This window comes from Alexandromys fortis, unplaced genomic scaffold (genome assembly GCF_014885135.2).
Source record: "Alexandromys fortis isolate MF-2015 unplaced genomic scaffold, M_Fortis_MF-2015_v1.1 scaffold_68, whole genome shotgun sequence".
NCBI classification, from domain to species: Eukaryota; Metazoa; Chordata; class Mammalia; order Rodentia; family Cricetidae; genus Alexandromys; species Alexandromys fortis.
In genome coordinates this window covers 7,899,648-7,914,485 of record NW_026067948.1, presented here as the reverse complement: position 1 = coordinate 7,914,485, position 14,838 = coordinate 7,899,648, and the positions used below count along the sequence as shown (strand labels likewise).

General features: G+C 40.5%; 1 long non-coding RNA gene across 1 annotated transcript in view; it reads right to left on the bottom strand.

Annotated features, from left to right (window-relative positions):
* LOC126506123 (uncharacterized) overlaps positions 1-10,686 on the bottom strand; it is a 171,442-nt gene extending 160,756 nt beyond the window's left edge. Inside the window, exon 1 of the long non-coding RNA XR_007593118.1 lies at positions 10,493-10,686. This is a non-coding gene — a long non-coding RNA (uncharacterized lncRNA). The remainder of the gene's footprint in view (positions 1-10,492) is intronic.
* Positions 10,687-14,838: the final 4,152 nt, after the last annotated feature.

The window sequence follows — 14,838 nt, the reverse complement described above, 5'->3', positions numbered from 1 at the left end:
GAACCTAGCACCAACACCTACGTAACTGCCCGTAACCGCCTCCAACTTCAATTGTAGCAGATTCAGTTCTTTCCCTGACCTCTGCAGACTTCTGCCACCACATGGTACAGCCATGCACAACCACACACACATACACACACACACACACACACACACACACAGAGAGCTGTAAATCCATATGATAATCCCTCTGGCTCCTCTGATTTGTACATTATGCTGAAGGTTCATCTAGATTTCACTTTTATATTTTCAGAAAAAAAAAGCACAATCATAAACTTACCAGAATACAATAGACATCTTGCAGACGTAAAGCTGGGCCAGCCTCGGGAAAGACATGACACTGACCCCAGAGAGTACCCTTAGAGAGAGACATCTGCTTTGTCAATTTTTATTATTCTTCATTTAAAAAAAAGATATCTGTAATGAACAGTATAAAATATGACTGGCTTACAATACAATATATCCAACCTGAATTATTTTCTAAATCCAAAGATGTTTAGGATGAAAGCAAAGACAGACATTTCCACATCGTTTTGTAAAACTTAAGCCTACCCAGAGGAAAGGTCATTTTGTTTGATCCTGAACATCAAGTGAATTTGTTCACCAAACCATTTATTCCAAAAGGTAATTAAAATAATGTAAAATCAATCCAGTCTATGTTTAACAAAATTAACTAATTATAATCTGCTTAAACCATTTAACCTATATAGCTCCTTTAAAAGTCGTTGATTTTCTTCAGAAAAATAAACAATCTATTTTTTTTTAAAAGTTGTCTCTTTCTTTTCAGTTGGTCCTGAGATGTATTGTCTCCAGACAGAACAGACAACAACCAAGAAGAGAAACTGAGACTGTCCGTTAAGCAAAAACAAAACAAAACAAACACAAAACAAAACAAAACCCTACATATTCAGAGGTGAGGAAACGGAAATAAGATTCTGAGTTTTGTAACCCGAAATTTAGTGACGGTCACATGTGGTGTTGATGTTAGCATGCCAACGCTCATTGAAAATGTCCCAACATGAGCAAAAGGTGCACCTGTTAGCCATCTTTCAGTGTTCAAACCAATTGTGGACAACATAAATATATACAACTTAGTGTTTGTTTGTGTTCAACTAATTTGCACTTATTCAAGTTAGCATCAAACATACTTTAAAAAGTTCAACAAATCAAAAGAGCTAGTTGCTTGCCACTAGCTACATTTATTTTCAACCCATCAGTTCCAATCACAGAAACACTATGGGGATGTTAAAATCCTGTAGTTTAAATGCTTGTAAGTGTCCCTGAGAGCTATGAAATTGTTACGAAAGAACAGAGATTTTTCTGTGCCAACTTTGGACTTTAAAGAGAGTGGAGGAGCTAGCAACCACATCGGGGGAAGTAACCTCAGGTCCTGGGTGACTTGCTGATCAACTGCCATCTATTATTAATTCATTATAACTCGCTACTTTATTTTGCAGATAAAATTGTCACTAATGTCATTCCTTAAACCAAATGACATTATAAAAGACACCCAGTGCTAAAAGTAACAGCTGAACTGTCTACATTGGGGTAAAAAAGAAAAAAAAAAAAAGCCCGCAGGAATCTGATTTTTTTTTTTTTTTTTTTTAGAAATCTGATTTTTGACAGCAATCTCTGTGAATGATCTCTCATACGGAGGTTGGTTTATGGACTTGTGATTTGTACTTATCCAGATATCAAATCACATGCACACACATCTAATCAAGATTTCTTTCTAATTGAATTATGACCTTTAATCCACCTTCTTCTTGATTATGAATGACAGTGACCTTTACCTAATTTAAAACAGACACTCTCATGCAAAATTATGCAAACGACACATGTAAATTCTGAATCAAACTAAAGCTGAGCGTAATGGACCACTGAGGAATTATTCCAGAAGCGTTCATAGTGAGGCCCAGAGAGGACTGGATGAGCGAGTGAATCCTCTAGCCTCTGAGCAGGCCATGGGAGGAGCGGCAGAGACCTATTTCTGTTTATAGTTTTTCAGCTTCTATTTAGAAAACCGGCATGTCAATCAATATACATATCAATTTTGATTATTCTCCCCAGCATTTTATGGCATTCAGGAAATGATCACTATGTAATGAAGTCAGATGACATTATTTTTCAGGAGAGTTGGCGCACCGTGCTTGACTATGCAATTCATTTCCATTTCGTATCAATTTTGGCTGCGTAGGAACCTGGCGAAAATCAGCTGTAGCACGTGGGACAAGTTGACTTCCTGATACTGTTTTATCTCATTAAAGAGGAACTTCACGCCCATGGCAGCTGGCAGCCAGCAGTGTTTCTCAGATATATTTAGAAACTACTGTCTCAAGGAAAAAAATCTGAAAGAAGAAAAGCATGTTTACATCCAGAACCAGAGGAGCCCTAACTCTTGATCCTCCTTTCTTGCAGGGACTCTCCTTTCTCTTTGGATCAATAGAGATGGTTAGGAGGGGTTATCACTTAAGGCGAGCCCAGGTCTCAGCTCCAACTAACATAGAGCAGCATCCTATAATCCACGCTGCCCTTTCTGAGGTCATTCCATTATTACGAACGAGATACCATAACTCCTCAAATTTTACTTATTTTTCTTTATATACAAGAGCATAAAAATGTCATAAAGCTTGAAGCACATGATTTATCTGTGTCTTAGGTCACAGACATACACTTGTGACTGTAGGGACATAGAGATCATGTCACAGTAATAGGTGCTTAAGGGCCTTTTGCTGTCAGAATTCCTCTGAAGAGTACCTGATAGAAGCATGTACGTTCCTGACTAATACTGTGTTTGACCGGGGAGGGGGTGAGTGGCAGATTGCTCTATTTAAATAAACAATTTGACCCTGACAGATAATAGCATTTTGCACTGCCTAATACGTGTTTATCTTTTGCTATAGATGTAATCGCACCGACAGTGCTCTTAATGTAATCTAGCTTAGGAAATTAAACAGGTTTTAATGATATGCTTATAATGGATTGGGGACAGAGTTCCGGGGAAAGAAATATCAATACTAGATGTTTGGGGAGAATACATACATGAAGCGATGTTGAGGGGATCAATGAACATTAGAAAGAAATCAATGGCGGTCTGTGTTTAAGGAACTCATTTACATAGCACCCAGAGAAATTGCCAAAAGCCCACAAAGCAGTGGAAAGCCCTCGCTTTCTTCTGAAGTGTTCTCTATGTGCACCTCACTTCTCTCACACACAATTCAGAGCAAGAGTCCTCTTAGGAAGATGTGTGCTTTTGTCTAATTCACCATTCTCAGGAGTTGTCAATCTGGCTTTTGAGCGTGGGTTCTGGAAACTCCCGGGAGCCTGGAAAGATGCCACTCACCAAATGAGCCTGGAAAAGCTCTGGAACCAGTTCTCATCCCTGGCAAGTCTGAGAACAGGGATAGACACACTAAGGTAGGAGCCACAGAGGGGCCAGAGAGGTGGCTCAGCTGTCAGGAGCATTGACTGCCCCTGATTCCTGGCTCCCATATGGCAGCTCATGGTCATCCATAACTCCAGTTCTAGGGGATCCAATGCCCTCTTCTAAACTTAAATGGTGTTATGTGCACATGGGGTATTCACACATACATGCAAGCAAAACACTCATGTACATACAATAAAAATAACCAAATCTAAAGAACCTTAGACATGAACATACACTGGTCCAGTGTCCTCAGGACCAACTGACACTAAGTTGAGCCCAGAGAAGCAGAATTATAGATATGAAATGCCAGCAATGGAAGAACTGTTTTTTCTTGGCTGTGGTCTGTCACACTGCTGAAAGAATCAGAGAGTTTTAAATCCAACTGACTTGAGATACTGTATTAGTAACAGTTTAGAAACACCCTTTCTTGCCTCTTAAATCTAATTTCTAGTCTACATAAGAAAATGAAATTAGGAAACATCGAAATTGTTATGTCTAGATGGTGTGGAGCAAAGCATGAATTCATTTTTTTGTTCAGAAAATACAAGAGGATGGAGAATAATCTCGGTACAGGATTAGGCTGATAGCAACTGCCTTCTTTCCCTGTTACAATACTGAGAAGTGGGTAGCTTTAGAATTTGTGTCATGGATCAGAAGGCTGAGGCATAGAGATATGAAAACTGCATCCCCCAACTCTAATTCTAGCCTAGCTCCATGTCTGAAGCCAGCTAGGTGCTTTATACTTACCTTGACGAGTCTGCTCCTATGATTTAAAAGGCCTACCTTTTCTCTTTCTTCTTAATCAAGGATGTGAAACGTTAAACTATGGCCACACACCCCTCTCGTTAATTAGATAGAAGCACCTGCAGCCTCTTGTGCCGTTCTTCTCTGAATCCGCTAAAATCCCAGTGGCCGGTTTGCAGTGGCCTTTTTTTTTTTTTTTTTTTTTTTTTTTATTACAAGCTAATCAAAAGGATTCCACAATGGTGTTTAATATCACTTTGGCTGAAGGTGGAAAAATGAAACCATTTTGAGCGGAGACGAAATGTCATAGCCCGAGCTCTGCTATCCAGTTGGTACTGAAGCCCCTTTGTTCAGTGTTTCTATCCACCCAGAATCTTTGGAGGCACTGGGAGACTGCTGTTCTATGGGCCATCGCCCACAGAAAAGGTTAGGAAGTCCTTCTACTATCTGGGTGTCCCTGCTGCTTGCCCCCAATGTCTGTCCTGGTTTGCTCTTGTCTGTGTGTCTTCTTGAGGCCATATCTTATTGCAGGTATCTCAGCTTTTTCCCAGGAGCACCCTGGCTGGGAAAACTTCGCAGTCTTTCTACTTCTAAGCCCCTGGCTTCCACCGTCTTCCTTTCCACCTGCCCAGCTGCTGTCTGCTAATTCCCCTTTAGAACTTGACTTAGGGTCCCAAATGCCCCCTGTGGACTTTGGTGCAGGGTTGGTGATTCCATCCTTCAGCAGAGCTCCTCCTATGCTCTTGGCTTCCCTTGGCCAACTCCTCTCAATGCATTTGTACTTATTACTCTCCAGGACAGAGTGATTTTTGCTTAAGATTAATTACTATTGGATCTTCACTTGAACATTATTAAGAGATAGTATAAGATAAAAAGCTGCAAATGGTGGTTAATAAGAAACACCTAAGTTTGAATCTCTTAAAAATCAACTAACTCTTTTCTCATCTCGCAGAATGCCACTGTCCTTACCCTTCTGCTCTTTTCCACGTTTCTGGATTTTTATTGTCTTTTTTATTTTCCCATTCTTCCCAACTTTCCACTTAATTCTTTCAGAAGTGGTGCCTTTGTTTTATATCAAGATGAGACATTATAGAATCTATCATTTGTATTCAGTGGGATCATTTCTTTCCTCATGCCTTTTTTTTTTTAAGTTGAGCACAAGTACACTGTTAGATTCTGGGAGAGCACAACTCCAGCGTTGTGGCCTAGCAATACCTTTTACAAATGCAATTTACAAAATTGAAATGTTTTGCACAGAGAAGTGGCTCTCCTATTGCCCCTGAAACAAAATTTGAGTTTTTCAATCAGTATCAGCACATTAAGAGGTAAGCTTATGAATTGCCTCGACACTAATCAAACACAGGCCCTGGGCTTAGCACGGGGACCAGGTCTGTGAAGAACACAGCACAGTCCCATCTTCCTCCTGAATCCATTTAACTTACAAGTGAGAAAATATTTTCTTAACACCATGCCCCCACCCCAAATTAGAGGTTGAGGTTCACAGCACGAACTTTAGTCACTGTGAGCAAACAGGAGTGAAGAGTCTGCTGCAGAAGTGGCCCTTGATTTTTTCTTGGGGGAGATTAGTAGCCACCATGCAATAATAACAGCACCAGCAACTGCAGCACCAGCAACTGCAGCACCAGCAACTGCAGCACTAGCAACTGCAGCACAGCAACTGCAGCACCAAGAAAGGCATGGCGCTGGTTGAATGCAATTGCAAATTGTGACTCTTCTTTGAAAAACAGTCAGCCCTGTGAATTACTCAAGTTCTGCTTTCTTGCGGCTCCCCTGTAATGGCAAGTGTCACTTTCAAATGACTATGAACACATTTGAGAATTAAGTTGTCTGATTATTTTTGCTAACTTCCCTGGAGATGGATGTCTTTTGCTTTTATTTTCAATTTCCAGAAGCTGACATTGTTTTAGGCAAAGAATTCAGTAATGGGGCTGAAGAACTGAGCAACAAGGGGTGCCTTCTTTCAGTGGTTGCAATCAGTTGTGGTTCTTAACTAATATATCTTCCACCAGCCTCTGTCTCTTTGCCCAACTGTTCCTTTCATGATGGAAATACAACCCACGTAATTTGACTAGAGAAATCAAATCTGAATGGAATGCCTCATAGGCTAAGGAACTCACTCAGCAAGAGATGATGGCAGGATAAGCTCAAATTTAAATTAATTCCCAGCTTTTCCCATACCAGCGGCTGACATCTACCTTGGCTGATCTGGACAAAACTGGCATACTAAAATAGCCATAAAGATATGTTCTTGGGCTTTCTGCGTGCCAGCAGGTAGAGATTTTGGATGCAGAAGGGCAGTCCATCTGCCTGGTATTCTTAATAGGATTGAAGAGAATACTGCTGTCATGCAATGGTATCAAAATTGTTTTTTATTTGTCTCCCAATAAATGAGTATCTAATATATTTGCTACTGATGCATCATCTCTATGTCTTTTCCACTAGTTGATGTTGATCCTGTGTAGGTGTGTGTTTATATTATATGGATGATATCCACAGGTCAAATGATCAGAGTGTTTGAATTGGATTCCCATGGGTGACAAGTATAATAGTTCGTCTTTCCACACTGGGACCAAGGAAGATAGGGGAAGGTTGAAGCTACCACAAACAGGCAGATAGAAGGAAGGCCTCTCTCACTTCCCTATAAGGAGAGGTTCTTTTCTTTGCCCTCATATAGGAGAAAGCAGCAACGACACAAGAATAGTTAACAGTGTGGAGAGGTTCATACTCAGCACATTTAAAAATTCATTATCATGTTATCTGTTCTCTTCATCTATTTTGTAAATCTGCTGGTAATATTTTATCCTGGGGAAATTTCCATGTAGATGTTCCCAGTAAACAGAAAAGTAAAAGAAAGAGCCGCTGCTGACCACACAGGAGATTTTAAAGCATGGTCTGACCAGGCAGCAGAATGTACTCTTTCTTACATGAACAGTCGTCTGCATCAATGTTTTCATTGTTATCAGAACTACAGTGGAGTTAGTAGGACAGATAGTTAGATAAAGCCTCAGGTTCCTTTCCATCATTACCCAGCACTTAACACCACTAATATTCCAGACATATAAAAAGCTGTCAGTCTCGTGTTTAGACAGGGAAAAGAGAGGAGGGGGTGGCACTTCAAAGACTGTGAATAGACAAGCCAATCAATTACAGATCTGATTTGGTTCTTACACTCCACTAGAGTAACCATTCCAGGCATGCCTTCAGTGAAATAACTCTTAAAAACTGTACTATAACAGTAATGTGGATGGAGAGGAAGAGCTAAGGAGAAGCTGAAAATCAGAACAAGATACCTAGCTCTGGTGTGTCAAGACAACAGAAGCGTAAATGACACAAGCTTGCTGTTGAGAGAGGGAAGGGAGCACCCTGACAGATAAGCCAGGAAGGCATCGTCATATGTGATTTCAAAGAATACGCAGGCTCAAGTCTCATGTCTGCCATACGCTGTGGCCTTGACAAAGTTCATTAACTTCTCTGAACTTCGATGTCTTTATCTGTAATACTTGTATGATGGTCCCTTTGCCCTCACGACATTACTATGAAGATTCAAATTTGTGCAAACAAAACAAAAAGGATCTGATGAATGTAGCCCAGATGTCATCATCAATTCACACACGGCAATAACTTCCAAGGTCTAGGAAATGTTTAGTATGATAAGAAAGCTTCCTGAGAACCTCCGAATGTCTGCAGATGAAGCAGACATCGAATGCCTACAGATTATTTTCCCTCGAGCAGGATTGCAAGCTTCTCGGGCCCCACAGAATGCTCTTGACGTTCTGGACAACTATGAACACCCCTCATAGTAGCCCTTTAAGATGATAATTTATCTTTTAAACTGTATTCAGTGAAAGCAGCAGAAGAGAGTCAGGTGGGAATAAGAGCCCACTATTAAATACAGCCATGAGGTTTATCGGTGCTCTACATTTTGCTGCAAGGCACACTGGAATGGAGTAAATGGAACTTACCCTGAGCAGTGGCTTGAATGAATTACTAGAGGAATGGGAAGTGTAGCGATGAAGCAAGGGAACCCAGGTGGAGTTGAAGGCTGTAACCGTTTTATTTAAGATGCACAGTATGGCTTGACTAAAGGCATAGGAGGTGGGTCTTTGGAGACTTTCTTGAGGTTTACAAATAAATGCAAGCACCTATAAAAATATCTGCTTTTGAAATAACCCTGTGAAATGATGGCTTGGCATTCCTGGGGGAGTGCCTGCAGACCTATCATATCCAGTAATGTGGATGCAGAGAAAGCCTAGTTGCCAGCATTTTCTCAGTCCCCAGAAGAGACTCTTGGCCACATTCTCTGTCTCTTCTTGCTGCTGACAGAGTATCTGTGGTATTCCTTTGTTCTGAAAGGGTACCCTTTAGTTTCACACTAGTCTTGAGTTCACCCAGCAGGGCTATCCCACAGACTTCTCGTCTGTTTTCTGTTCAGTGTTTCCAATTCAGGGGCTCCTATCCAAATCCCTCTGGATGTAGAAGATTCCCCCTTGACCAGGAGTGAGGAATCCCCTTCCTCCCCATAATACAGAAGCTCCAGTAGAATACTCCCATGTCGACAACGACACAGAAGGTATTCACGGGCAGCCACACGGCTCCAACAGATACACCCAATTAGCTTGTCCCGGCAAGCCTCAGTTTACTTTACAACTCAGTCTTTCAAAGACTTTTAAAAGAAACTAATTACTAGGTAAGTAATAAGTTAAATTCCTCTTTTCTCACCATGAAGGGTTTTATTACGTACTGTTATAAATCACCCCCCCCCATCCTTGCAGAGGAGCTTTCATACTGACAAGACTAATAATGCCATGGAGCGGAAAATATTTGTCCCTTAAATTCTGCATATAGTAACCTATCACACGCCAGAGATAGAGATAGTCCTCTGTGCAGCAATGCTCGTGTCGACGGCTTCTTTATGCTAACAATGACAAGGCTTCCTGCCTTGTACTACTATACTCAAAAATCAGAGTGCATTTCTCTGTTCAGTAGAACATTCAATGCCAAAAAGAAAAAGAAACGCAGTGCTTTGACACTGGGATATTTTATGTGGATAATAAATTCCCCCCCACAAACTCTACTAACTACAAGTATCTACCTAGACGATGGAAGCTGGGATTTATGACATTAGAATGATTGCGTATACCAGAAAACATTTTTTCCCCTTCTTTTTAGGACTGTCAACTTTGCTTACTGTTTATGTTCAGTTCTATCTCATACAAGGGATTAAATATCCTTGTCAGAGCCATATGTCAAGATGCAAAATCATATTAACAAAGAGTACTTTTAAAGACAGATGACATTATTAAGATTTGGGCTGCAACTGGAATGTTCTAATTATATTTGTACTAATTAAAAGGATTTTTGAATATTTAATTTCATGACATTTTAGTGTGATTTAAAGTTAAAATGACTAAGGAATGATTAAAATATTGCAAGTCACTTCAAGGAAACACATTCGCAGTAGTACAAGCTGAGGTATTGCTTTCAGAAACAACACAGATATTGTACAATCTATTAGTCCCTTCCACACATTTTTAACCCACACTTAACAATGTGATTATTGAAATCATTGTTAAATAATGATCTCCAGAGGCACTGTATATACATCAGGGTTTAAAGAACCTCTTTACATTAAACTTTTCTAAAATACAATATAATTTCAAAACAATACCTAACTGCACATCTAACAACGGTAACAGAATCCCAACTAGTTGCATTACTTGTGCATAGCCTAGTAATTTGTGAACTGCGAAGAACAAATCTATTTGACAGGGCAGTTAGCCACAGGGCCTCCAGCTTGTTGCCACTGCAGCAGAATGAAGAGCTACTGTTTGCCTGCTGATGTTAAAAACATTTCAACAGTTAATTCTTTTTTTTTTTTTCAGGGAAAATGTCGTGAGAAGGCTCCAGTTTCAGGCAAACAATACACGAACCCCTTCTCACGGGTAAATTTTGCACTTGGCTGTAATTGGCCACGGTGCAGGAGAAGTTAAAACACCTAGAGAGGTTATTATTTTTTTTTAAGAGGGAAAACTTGATAGCAAATTGTATTTCTAGGCTAGAGAGTAGGCACTAATCTTCCTGCCGTTGTAAAACCGGAGCAGGCTACGTGGAAAATAAACATTCAAATACCCAGCACTTAAACAATCGTGCCTACACGGTTAAGTAACAAAAGCACGAGGCACCTGGAATCGCAGCGTTTGTGCCCAATGCCAGAAACAATGTAAAGCATCCTAGTGACATTTGACAATGAGCAGACAGTAGAGGCATTACACGCATCTTTAGAAGAATCAGGCTTCCTACCTTGAAAAGACAGATGGAGGTAAGTTCCTTTATAAGAAAAAGTTGTAAGCAAAACCAGGCAGCAGTTGAAGTCAATTGAGTCCTTTCTGCCACTGTGTACATACAGCAGTTCTGCAATAAGGGGAGAGATAGAATGGGAGGAGCGGCTGTGGACGAGTGACCTCCTCAGGCTGAGTCCTCTCCGGCAACCACACACTGACAACCACAGTTTCTGATTTGCATGGATTATCTCCACTTGACCAGATCCACGGCAGATACATTTAAATGGAACTGGCACAATGCTTAAAAAGATGGAAGAGGGAATGAGAGAGAGAGAGAGAGAGAGAGAGAGAGAGAGAGAGAGAGAGAGAGAGACGAGATCGCAGAGTGTGGATAAGCTGGGGCGTGCAGAATTGTGTCTCAGAAGAGCTACAGCTCCCTCTTCATGCCACAGTTGTAAGATAAGAAATGTTGTCATTACGAGCTGGTTAATCATAGTGAGAAACGGACCCAGATTAGTCCCAACGACACCTGCTCTGATTTCTGTGGACATTTTTATGAATCTTATTATTTTGCTAGTAGGATTTTAGAGGGTATACCAAAAATATTTTATTAGTACTCAAATAAACAAATTTGAATAAAGTACCAGGCTTGTATGAGATTGGTGCTTTGGTTTGGATGCAGTAGCTAACAAGGAAAGAAGATAATTTGCTGAGATTTGTTTGAAAGATCCCTGGCAACTTTTAAAGAGTTGCTTGCATGTATTGCCATGCAAATAGAAAATGGTAATTTAATATTTATGAATAATTGATTGTTTGGAAGGACTCAAATATGCTACTGAAGAGGTAGTCATTTCTTTAAATCTTTTTAAGTCACTGTTTCATATTGATTTTTCCTAGGCTACAGATTTGTCTTTAAATATATAGTTATTATTTGCTTCCCCATTTAGCGTCTTCAGAGATTGCCTGGTTGGCTATATATTTGTGTTCTCATTTGAAAGATGAAAAGGGGAAGAGAAGGCATGATTTTAACTTTTACCAGCAGCTGCTCGGTAAGTTTGCAGAAGATCTGGAGAAAAGGGAGACATATTTGAGTGAGTTAATGTGAAGCCTGCCTTGTCTTTGCAGAGAGGTGTCTGCAGATGCCTAAACAGTTGCACAATTAGGTTGGTGCTGTAGAAAAATCAGCCAAATCAGCCATTTAACCAAGCTGATCACACTCTTGCAGAAGCCAGTGTTGACCGGGTGTGAGCCAAGGGACACAGGTTGAATTTATTTTAATGCTAACCTCTCAATATAAGCCCACAAGAGGCATCTACAGAGCCAGGGAGAGATCTGTCAGCAACTGCCCTGCCATTGTACCTCTGCTTCTTGTCAGGAAAGATAAGGAATTTGAACACATGCCACTTGTGGGGAACTGACTTGGTGGACAGATGTGGTACTTTAAAAGAAATCATGAAAAAAATCTAACGCATTTCCATGAGATTGCAGAGAAGATTAGAAATTTCTGAAGGGGGCAGACTCAGTAGCTGTAACAGCGTTTAGGAGACAATTGCTCAGATGTAATGATTGAAGACAATAGTTATTTTCTGTCTGTGACATCCTGTAGTCTGATTGCTATTGGAAGACATGGCTGCTTTCACTGACCTCCCCCACCCTTTCTTCTGTCCTTCCTTCCTTCCTTCCTTCCTTCCTTTCTTTCTTTCTTTCTTTCTTTCTTTCTTTCTTTCTTTCTTTCTTTCTTTCATCAGTTTGAATACAACTTGTATATGAGCCTGACTTTTAACATTATTGGGGTCTTAACATCGCTTCAGCCTCAAGCTCTTCAAGTCAGGGACTGTACAATTTCCTTAGAGACATGTCTCTAAATAGACTGAAAGTGTCCTTTATCTAGTTTAGGTAGTTGATGCATTTTCTTTTTCAGAAAAGATATTGAAATTATTGGTCAGTCTTTCATATTTTCTATACTAATTGTTCCTGTAAAATTTGGCATCAGGAATTATGTCTTCCATGCTTTTATGAAATAAAAAGGCTTAAGTAAACATAATGTAGGTGTCAGGTCATGTATAGGATGGAAAGACCTGTAGTAGTTGGGCTTGGCTGCATGTTTTCATGAAACCATAATTAGATATTTTTTCTTCGTATTAGAGATGTCTTCCTGAAGATATTTAGGATTTGAATCATAACTTTCTGGTCACCACTAATGACTGTGAAAATTGCCAGCATTGTTGGTCAATGTTTGTAAAACAGGAGCAACAAAAGCAAGTATTATATGGCTGGCATTGGTAATAAAGATGAGGTACCTGGCCAACATTTAACCAGTAGATCTGTTGTTATAATTACTAGGAGTCTCTTTCCATTGAGTTAAAATGTCTGCCTCTGGGAAGTGACAGTATGGTGTCTACTGGATGTAGGAAGAAGATGATTTCTTTGTCTGTTCTTGGCTTTTTCTATTATATGAGGGAGGCTCATTCCTGATCCCTGACAACCAGAAGGAATGGCGTCTCTACCTTTTTATAACAGACAGAAATAGAAGCACGGTTCTCAGGAGAGCCTGAGAGTGTTGTGGCAGCAGAGCCAACCTTCTGCACAGGAATAGGAAATGGCTGGTGTGGTACAAAGTGAAGGGCACCCAGAAGCTCCCTGGTCCAGAAATATCTCCCCATCTGTCCTCTCCTATTCCCTGAAATGCCACCATTAGGGGCTCATTTCTACTTTTTACTGGCTTTCCATTCTCTTTCCACTACGCACACGACTGGCAGAGTTTGCACATTAACACATTTACACTTGAGTGATACGTGAATTCATAGTAGTTTCGCTTATTCTATCAGAGACAGTTTCTTCTTGCAAGTAGGTGAAGATCAGAATTCCAAGAAGCCAGGCTTCAAGTCAGGTGAAGAGGAAACTCTTTTGATGTGTATGGTCCTGTGTGGCAGTCAAGTTGCAATTTGCATAGTGTGATTGCTCCATTTCCCATGTTTGGATGCATGTGTTTTTATGAGTAGGCATGTTGTGTGTGCACATGTGTGTATTGGTGCACAAAGATGTGCAGGTACCCTTGTGTGAGTACAGGTGGAAATCAGAGGACAAGCTGGAGTCTCATTCCTCTGGCAACACCCACCTTGTTATTTGAGATAGCGTCTTTCATTGGCTTAGAACTTGTCAAATAGGTTGTATCAAATAGCCAGCCTCTGGTGTTTGCCTTCCTTGCTTCCCCAGTTCTGCGATTAAAATGAACCCCACTATAACTGGTTTCTCTCTCTCTGTAAGTGTGTGTGTGTGTGTGTGTGTGTGTGTGTGTGTGTAGCATGATTAATAAAAACCCAGAGACAGATATTGGGGTCCAACCAGAAGGTCAGAGAAGCAAAACAACCAGTCACTAGCTCTTACCTCTACCTCAGTCTGAAATGGTGATCATGCCTTCAGGAATCTCAGGAGGAGATTGTGTCTGAGAACTGTCTCTTCTCATCTTATATTCCTCTCTGGTGCTGGGATTAAAGGTTTGCACCAGTACCACTTGGTTTCTATGACAAACTGGTGTGGCTACTGGGATAAAAGGTGTATGTCACCACTGCCGGTTTGTATGCCTGACCAGCTGTTTTACTCTCCAATCTTCAGGCAAGCTTTACTTAGTAAAATACAAATGAAATATCACTACGTGTGTGTGTGTGTGTGTGAGAGAGAGAGAGAGAGAGAGAGAGAGAGAGAGAGAGAGAGAGAGACAGACAGACAGAGAGAGAGAGAATGACAAGTTAATGTTTGTAAACTAGTGTAATGAAATGCTTTTTACTATATGGTTAATATAGAGAACAAAGGCAACCTGACAACCATTTAATCAGTGGTTATAATCACTAAAAATCTGTTTCCACTGAGTTGAAATGCTTGCTTCTGGGAAGTGTTAGTAAGGTGCCCATTAGATGTAGAAAGAAGATAATTTCTTTGTCCTAGGGATGGAACTTGGGCGTTTGTGTAAATGGTAAATGGGTTCCAGGACTGCAGACATGGTTCCCCCACTGGCTTGCTGCATACAAAGCCTCCAAGACAATTAATTTTCATTCATATATGAATAGGCCATAGAACACCTCGGGTTAGAATAAAGATGGACCTGTGGACACCGGTCCTCCAAAATACATGTGCACTTTACCAACTAATCTATCGGTCAATACACAGGAGAACCTTCAGACTGTCATCAGAGAGTACGGAGAAACGCTGGGCCCTGATCCACAAAGAGAGACAAGGATTCACTCGTTCATTCATTTGCTTCTTCCTTCCTTCATCCATTCCACAAAAATGAGTACTGTTGGGTTAGACAAACCTAGACTGCATATGTAAAGCGTTATGGTGTTTACTGCCGCTTCTTACTCCTAT